The 9,714-nt window shown below is 34.5% G+C and overlaps 2 long non-coding RNA genes across 2 annotated transcripts; both read left to right on the forward strand.

Moving 5' to 3' along the window:
* The first annotated feature begins 5,910 nt into the window (after positions 1 to 5,910).
* Positions 5,911 to 8,646, forward strand: LOC140979783 (uncharacterized). The gene is made up of 3 exons (XR_012175804.1): positions 5,911 to 6,575; positions 8,246 to 8,366; positions 8,558 to 8,646. It is a non-coding gene; the product is annotated as an uncharacterized lncRNA (long non-coding RNA).
* A 55-nt stretch (positions 8,647 to 8,701) lies between these two features.
* Positions 8,702 to 9,714, forward strand: LOC140978886 (uncharacterized). The gene is made up of 3 exons (XR_012175651.1): positions 8,702 to 8,748; positions 8,825 to 8,932; positions 9,397 to 9,714. It is a non-coding gene; the product is annotated as an uncharacterized lncRNA (long non-coding RNA).

Here is a 9,714-nt window from a genome sequence, read left to right on the forward strand (position 1 = left end):
CCTCACTTTTTCACTACTCTGATTGAAGAGAAAAACTGATGGGGAACGTTTTGTTCATATTAAGTAAAATTGTGAATATAAAGTTATTCAATTAAAATTTTTGGCTTATAAAGATTCACATAAATGTAAATAATTAAGTTGAATAATAATTAAGGTGACATAAGAAAACATGATCTGAGGGAGTTCTTCAAAGATCGGTTTAGATTGCCTTGACTAGCCACTGGTCTCCCTGAGGAACGTTGCTCTGACTAGGAGTTAGGTATTTAAAGGGCCTCAACACTACCTATCTTTCTTGGGAACACTCTTGGAAAATGTTGATTATGTTATTAAATAATTATTATATAAAGTATTAAAGTAAAACCAAAATTTTGTCCAATTTTGTCCCGTGAACCGTATAATTTTAAATAATTGAGGAATAACCACAGTATCATTAATTATGAAAAAATTTACGCATCAAGTGGATTTGAATCACATAAAGGACATCAATTGTAATTAATTATATAAACATAATAAATTTTACCTCACAAGGATTTTTATTATATTTATATAACTAATTAGGTTAAAATATCAAATTATATTTTTCTTAATTTACCCACAGGAGTTAAGGAAAATACATTTTGATAGTTTTATCATAAAGTTATAGAAAAATCTTATTGAATTAAAATTTTAGCCCACAGGAAAATTTTATGTCACTATATTTTTAAAACATGAATTACATTGGTAAAACATGATATTGTCTCAAAATTTTAAGCATATGATATTTTGTGCAGTTATGCAACCTGCGAGTTTTTATGATATGAAATGTGACATTCCCGAACTAAAGGGCGAGAACTATAAAATATGGAAAGAAAGAATTCTTCTTCAATTAGGGTGGATGGATATTGATTATGCTATAAGGAAAGACGAACCATCTGCTATTACTAAAAACAGCATTCCGGATGATGTTGATCTTTATGAAAAATGGGAGCGATCTAATGGACTCTGCGTAATGTTCATAAAGACCAAAAACTCTGCTGGCATGCGTGGTTCTGTCGACCAGCATAATAATGTCAAAGAATTACTGAAGGCTATTGATGAACAGTTTCAGTCTTCAGATAAGGCACTTGCAAGCACCCTAATTATGGAATTCTCTTCATTAAGGCTCACCAGTGTGAGAGGTGTGCGAGACCACATAATGAAAATGCGGGACATAGCGGCTCGGCTCAAGACACTTGTAGTGGAAATGTCTGAGACTTTTCTTGTGCACTACATTTTATGCACTCTTCCACAGCAATATGGACCTTTCAAAATTTCTTACAACACACATAAGGATAAATGGTCAATTAATGAATTAATGACCATGTGTGTTCAAGAGGAAGGAATGTTGTTGATGGAAACAAGTGATAATGTCTTTATGACTACACAAGGAATATTTAAGAAGCAAGCCAAAGTCAAGGGAAAAGGAAAAGGAATAATTCCAACCCAACCTGACATCAAGAAAGAATCCAAGTGTTTCTTCTGTAAAAAGACGGGACACATGAAGAAGGATTGTAATAAATTTAAGGACTGGCTTGAAAAGAAAGGTATTCCTACTTCATTTGTATGTTATGAATCTGATATGGTTAATATGATTTATAACACATGGTGGATTGATTCTTGTTCTACAATCCATGTTACAAATACCTTGCAGGCTATGCAAAACCTAAGGAAGCCAATAGAAAATGAACGGAGCATCTATTCATGAAACAAGATGTCTTCGTATGTGGAGGTTATTGGGACTTGCTGCCTAGTGTTGAATAGTGGTTATATTTTAAAATTGAAAAAGACCTTTTATGTTCCTAGTTTTTCTAGGAATTTAATTTCAGTTTCAAAACTTGTACCCATTGGTTATTCATTTCAGTTTTTGGATAAATCAATAAATTTTTTTTATAAATCAAATCATATTGGAAATGGTACAATGGTTGATGGTCTTTTCTCTATTTCTTTACAAAATAATAACACCACTATGCATGTACAAGGAGGTATTAAAAGATGTGTTATAAATGAAGATTCCTCTATATTGTGGCACAGGAGATTGGGACACATCTCCATAGAGAGAATTAAAAGATTAGTAAATGATGGAGTACTCATTACTTTAGATTTTACTGATTTTGATACTTGTGTGGATTGTATTAAGGGAAAGCAGACCAATAAGTCTAAAAAAGGTGCCAAGAGGAGCACAGAAATATTAAAAATCATACATTCAGATATTTGTTGTCCAGATATGGACATGCAAAGTCCGAAATACTTCATCTCTTTCATTGATGATTACTCACGATACATGTATATCTACATGCTTCATAATAAAAACGAAGCACTTGAAGCCTTTAAGGTTTTTAAGGCTGAATTGGAGAAGCAATGTGGAAAACATATTAAGATCGTGAGAACTGATAGAGGTGGCGAATATTACGGTAGATACACTGAAAATGGACAGGCACCTGGTCCGTTTGCGAAGTTTCTCCAAGAACATGGGATTGTTGCCCAATATACTATGCCTGGTTCTCCAGACCAAAATGGTGGAGCTGAGAGGAGAAACCGAACATTATTGGACATGGTGAGGAGCATGATTAGTAGCTCTAAACTTCCTAAATCCTTGTGGACTAAAGCTCTTAAGACAGCTGTGTATATATTAAACCGAGTTCCAACTAAGGCTGTCCAAAAGATGCCATTTGAGTTATTAAAAGGTTGGAAACCAAGTTTGCAACATATACGCGTTTGGGGTTGTCCTTCTGAAATAAGAGTTTACAACCCACATTAAAAGAAACTGGACTCAAGAACTATAAGTGGATATTTCATTGGGTATGCCGAAAAATCCAAAGGGTACAGATTCTATTGTCCATCTCACAACACTAGAATTGTGGAATCAAGAAATGCAAAAATTTCTTGAAAATGACTTGATTAGTGGGAGTGATAATTACATAGTTTTTGAGAATGATCACATTAATGAACAAACCCCTTATTCAAATGACAGATTGATTGTTATTCACACCCCTCAAGACCAAATGAGTGTTAGACAACCAGTTACTGAAGTTCCACAAATCGCTGATGAAAATCCAGTAGATCAAGTTGTTAATGAAGAACAACAAGAAATTGTTGATCAGCCAAACAAACCTTAAGAGATCTACTAGAATAAGAAGATCAACTATATCTAGTGATTATGTTGTGTATTTACAAGAATCGGAATTTAACATCGGAGCCGAAAATGATCCTGAAACGTTTTCACAAGCCATGAGTTGTAATGAGTCAAAAGTATGGTTTAATGCTATGAAAGAAGAGATGAACTCTATGGCAGTTAATGGAGTCTGTGATCTTGTTCAGTTGCCTGATGGTGTAAAAGCCATTGGATGTAAATGGGTCTTCAAAACAAAGAAAGACTCGTTAGGCAACATTGAAAGGTATAAAGCAAGACTCGTTGCTAAAGGATTCACTCAGCAGGAAGGAATCGATTATAAGGAGACTTTTTTTCCTATATCTAAGAAAGATTCTCTCCGTATCTTTCTAGCATTGGTTGCACATTTTGACTTCGATTTACAACAAATGGATGTGAAAATAGCTTTTCTCAATGGAGAACTAGATGAAGAAGTTTATATGAAACAGCCTGAATGATTCTTCTCTAGTAATGGTGATCAATTGGTTTGTAAGCTTAAGAAATCTATATATGGATTGAAACAAGCTTCCCGTCAATGGTATTTGAAATTTCATGATGTTATATCTTCATTCGGATTTGTTGAAAACCTCATGGATCAATGTATATACCAGAAGGTCAGTGGGAGCAAGATTTGTTTCTTTATTCTATATGTGGATGATATATTACTTGCAACCAATGATAAGGGTCTGTTATATGAGGTGAAACAATTCCTCTCTAAAAACTTTGATATGAAGGATATGGGCGATGCATCTTATGTCATTGGCATTAAGATACATAGAGACCGAATTAGAGGTATTCTAGGTCTGTCTCAAGAAACCTATATCAACAAAGTTTTAGAGAGATATCGGATGAAAGATTGTTCACCAAGTATAGCTCCCGTTGTGAAAGGCGATAAATTCAATTTGAGCCAATGCCCAAAGAATGATCTAGAGCGGGAACAAATGAAAAACATTCCTTATGCTTCTACTGTCAGAAGCTTAATGTATGCTCAGGTTTGCACTAGACCTGACATTGCATTTGTTGTTGGGATGTTGGGAAGATAACAGAGTAATCCAGGATTAGATCACTGGAAAGCTGCAAAGAAAGTCATGAGGTACCTTTAAGGGACCAAAGATTATATGCTTATGTTCAGACGAACTGAGAATTTGGAAGTAATTGGCTACTCTGATTCAGACCATGCTGGCTGCATTGATTCAAGAAAATCCACTTCAGGATATATTTTTATGCTAGCTGGTGTAGCTGTATCTTGGAGAAGTGCAAAGCAGACATTGACTGCTACTTCTACTATGGAAGCTGAGTTCGTATCTTGTTTTGAGGCAATTTCACATGGTGTATGGTTGAAGAGTTTCATTTCGAGGCTTAGAATCATGGATTCTATATCTAGGCCATTAAGAATATATTGTGACAATTCATCTGCTGTTTTTATGGCTAAAAATAACAAAAGTGGTAGTCGAAGCAAGCACATCGACATTAAGTATTTAGCCATACGAGAACGTGTTAAAGTTAAGAAGTTACTTATCGAGCACATTAGCACTGAATTGATGATTGCGGATCCTTTAACTAAGGGCATGCCACCATTGAAATTTAAGGATCATACAGAAAGAATGGGACTTGGTTCCTTTATGTAATTTTGTTGTAAGAACAAATTTAATGAAACTATGATGTGATATTTTCTCATATTTTTTGTGTACACATTCATTGATTTGAGAAATATCAATAAAGTTGGACCTCGAATAAACATTGGGTTTATTCATTAAGTTATACAGATTTGAGAGACATAATGCATTGTAATACATGGAAGATAATATTCGTTTTAAGATGACCTATCGCCATGATTCATGTATTTTGTTTTCTCCTATGGTAAATGAGATATATGTGTCAAGTGGAAGAATGTAAGAAAAACGTGACACATATTAAAAGAAGTAGCGTGTACAAATTGATATTGGCGACGACCAAGAAAATTTAGATGCGTACACGACTCTCCTTCTGAATCTCGGTTCCCGATACACTCATCGATGGTATGAGAAACTGTAACGACCCATTACAGGCCCAGTGGACTGCCCATATGGCCCACTGGGCCTGTAATGGGTCGTTACAGAAACGCCTATAAATAGAGCGATTGAGGTCCCTAAGCACACACCTCATAAGAAAAATTTACACCATCTATTGAGAGGGTGGAATGCTTAGAAGGCATCAACCGAGAAGAAAATCAGAGAAATCAAAATTTTCAATGGCCGGAAGTAACACTCGATCCGCTTCCGCATATTATATATCATGTTTATATATACATAGAAACATGATTTTGAGAAAAATTTCTAACACTTGTCTCTCAAGCACAATTAAGCACGCTTTTGGTTGAAGTACACTGAAGCGCGCGCTTCTTAGACGTCGTGCGCTTATGAGAATTCCGAAGCGCAGGCCTGGCGCTTCGTGGCACTTTGCACTTATGCGCAAGAAGCGCTCACTTTTAACAACTATGGTTTAGACTAATTTCTCTTTGTGCTGAATACATGATTAATTAGCTCCATGTTGCACACCCATTTTATTTGCATGAATCTAAATTTGAGATTTACATTAATTTTTTTATTTTTAATTGTGAGAAACAGTTTGGAAAGAGCCCAAAAGTTAACATTCGAGTCTACCGCTATCGAGCCATCAAGTTTGAACACATATATTTGGTACTTGACATTGATCACACAGGCCAGGATGCAGTATTTTATTGTTTGACATATAAGTGCTTTAGTTTGTCTGCTCCACAGGATAACTTCTCGCTAGCATGTCAGAGCTTTATTATACCTTGCACTTTGTTACGTATCAATTTTGATCAGCTTTTTCCCACTACTTTGCTGTGTTAGTTGCATGCATTGCTTCTGTTTCCTCTATTTTTTATCTTCAATTTAAATGTTGATCCAACTTTTATTGGACTGTCCATTTTCTTACAATTGTTTTCTACTATTGATATCTGGTTGTAACTATTAAATCAATTTGCAATTAGGTTAGTTTGATGGAGTTATGATTCGTGTTTCGTGGTAATTACCAGATAAGGATTTGAATTATTAATTTTTTTTTTGTGAAACTTTGATGTAGGATGCAAGCCACATACCTTGAATTTGATTGTGTACGATCGATGTAAGACATGATCCAATTGAAAAACATACATATTTATAGACATTGTTGTAGGCATTATCAATGCTATAAATTATTATGGTTTATCAGCTTCTTGTCCATCTCATTCAATGATATTCATCTCAGTGGTTATCGTGGTGGCGTAAACATTCTTGCAACCTTCTGAGATGATTGACTTTCACCTAATTTATTTCAGGCTAAAGTTAAACCTCTTCTTGTGAGATCCAATTTGCTGATTATCAGGCACATAGAGTGGGCCAATTTGGTTCTTGGATTTGAGTCGGTGATTCTCTAAGCTTGATCTATTTCTGTCCTATTCTACGAATTCCTGTTGTTGGTCTTCTTGTAAATCACATATAGATTATTATGTATTAAGCAAGAAATATGTAACTACTCCTTGCCAAGATCAGCAAAGGAGGACCAATGGGTCATATGGTTGAAACCATTCCCCATTCTTCTACAATATTCTTGTTTTGCATGTATAAGTTAGTTTCCTAGTAAAATTTATGAGAATCTAAGTTAGTTTCCTACTAAAAGTTGCAGTGATACCCAAAATCTTTGTGTTTCTCTCAAATTGAACACACATGTTCACCATGATTGAATTTATGATAAACTTGAAGTAGTTATGGATATTAACTTTGATAGCTTTCAAATAACATATGATTAGCATAACCAGAAACTTGACATTCCCGGAGACAAGATCAGTTGAAAATTAATTGCATATGGATAATCTCAACCGTCAAATTATGTGCATTTAAATATGAATAAATCTGATTTAACATATATGTCAATCATAAATTAACAACAAGATATTTATTCAGAGTGGATGGAGAACCTAATTTACTGTTGAAGGAAATAGATTTATGCAATTCTTTGAGAAAATTGAAAAATAAACTGAAATTTCAATTTTCATATGCACTAAAGAAGAAGAAGAAGAAGAAGATTGTTCTTCACCCTTGTTGCCCTATATGATAAATCCTAATTGCCAAGTCACTGTTCCATATTTTTAGAGTCAATAAAGAACACTTCAAAAAGACCTAAGAAAAAGTAGAAGGGAAAGTGTGGGCTTTAGAAACTGCAACACACCCTGCAGGCCACTAGATATAATGCTGTGCGTGATAGTCTTATTATACAAATCGATCTGAGTGTATGATGAACTTTAACAAAAGTAAGATAAGTGTACACATTTATTGCAAATCAAACTACCCTTTGATGTGGTTGGAAATATGTTTATTTACTTGATACTGACCAACATTATACCTAAAGAAACTTCAGAGCTACATCACTATTCAATTGTCATGATGAGAAGCTTTGAGATAATCACTCAACTCTTAATGGGCTAAAATATTTACTAGTTGAACTTAGTGATGTCTAAAACATCTTTTCTCAAGTAATCAAGCTTCATTTCATTGTTTCCTTGTCATTTTTTTGAAAATTAGTTTCTCTGGACGTGCTGATGTGATGACAAAGTTTGTAATTTGATGGGGTTGTTCTTTCTGCAAACAAATCTGGTGAAATTACAAATCCTACTTCATTGAAATTCTAATTTGGTTTCTTCTAAAAAAAAAAGGTAATTTGGCAAGAAAGACTTGAGTAAATTAATAAAGACCAGAAAGTTTTCTTACACAGAGGCCAATCGTCAATTGTTAAAGATGGGTGTAGTTGTGGCTTTATCTTCTGTATTTACTCGTTAGCCTTTTTGCTTTAACTTTGATGGAATTCTTGTTTTCTGTAGAAGGTGAGGTTGTCATACTTTCTATAATCATTGTTTTATAGTTGTACAAAATCTAGAAAACATAGAACACCACTAGATTAATTGGTTGACTGCTGTAAGAGTTCAACTTTAATCCTGTATAGTTATTTTCTCAACTGTCGCACTTATTTTTTCTGTATCATCTTAATTTTTTGAACTAGTTAGTATTCTAAACAAATTGTGGTTTTTCTGTGTTTTAGAAACAAGCTGTTTGCGGTGGTTGAAAATCCTGGCTTTTGGAACTGGGTATTCACTTTGAAGGACATTGATGGAAATGTGTTGACCGAAATAGATCATGATTGGAGGGGTTTCAGATTTGAGGTCGTTCCCTTGCTTAAACCAAATAATTTATTTAAATTGAGCCAGAGACGAGAAATTCTGTTTTCTAATGTGATAGGCTGCTTGAGCTGACACAGGAAATGTTGCTGAAGTTTTATCACTAAAATTTATTTTCCATTTCCAAAAAGAAAAGCGGGCAAAGACTCAAAGTTGTTTCTGTTCATTTAATGCAGATATTCACAGATGCTGGTTATTAAGATTGGAACTTGAATCTAACTCAACCCCAAAAGCTAGTTCAAGGGGGAGGATTGTCCAAGCCCATATATGCAAGTCCCAGGTATTTTATCCAAGCGATGTGAGACAACTAACACTGGTCATGATTTGATTTGGGAGTGCTGATTCTGTTGTTAGGCCTTCTCCGGGGGTAAATCACTGCATAAATGGTCCTTAAGTTTTTACATGTGATTTTTTCCCCTGAATTATGCATCTGTGTTTTGTAGATCGAAGAATTTGAGTGTAACTTGTCCATTGACTCAGTAAGAGAGAGCAGTAGCGGTGGCACTTGCTGTTTCACTTGATATTGACTATTTCTCCAGGCATGGGGGCTGGTGAGAGAATTAATCAATAATTCTTCTTCAACAAGTACTAGACATAGACAATCAAATTCTTTTCAACTAAACCTGGCAACACCACCTATGTAAACTACAAACAAGTTTTTTTTATTTTGCAAAGGAAAAAAAAAAAAAGAAACTGGCATGACTTTGCCTGATCTAGACAACGCTGTCGCAGACTAAAATCCTGTTATGTTTTGATGACTTATTTTGATATAGGATTTATGATATCTAAATAACCTTTCCTACAAACTAATCATATTCGCACTCCGGCTCAAAACAGAGAAAAAAGGAGGAAAAGAAAAGAAAAACCAACTTTCCTTTTCACCCTTTTCGAAAGTTAAACTCTCATCCATCCAAATTTGTTTAGAAGTGTTTGCGTTTGGTGACTGATTCAGTTAATGAATGTTAGTAAGATTGGATTATTTTGTCAAGTAGTTAAAGCTCAACTCTCTTTGCAGGGGATTTCCTTTTATGGTCATGGGTGCTTAAAGAGATTACACCCAAGCAAGTTAGCTGTCGAAGATGTGCAGAATGGTTACAATCATCATTTCAAGTTGGATTCTTGTGATGACATTTGGTTGAATTTTCAAATCAAGGTTCTGAATGTAATGTAATCCGGCCAAGAATTCTAGAAACTTGGCGCGATAAATAGGAATCAGAATCAATAGCGACAGAGATATTTTGAAATTGAAAATTTTGTGCTTGTATCGACGTTACATGATATATAAGAGGAGAGTAAACATCTTGTGGATTTTGTGTTGAAAATTATGTGATAT

The sequence above is a fragment of the Primulina huaijiensis genome, chromosome 6, assembly GCF_012295235.1.
Source record: "Primulina huaijiensis isolate GDHJ02 chromosome 6, ASM1229523v2, whole genome shotgun sequence".
Classification (NCBI taxonomy): domain Eukaryota; kingdom Viridiplantae; phylum Streptophyta; class Magnoliopsida; order Lamiales; family Gesneriaceae; genus Primulina; species Primulina huaijiensis.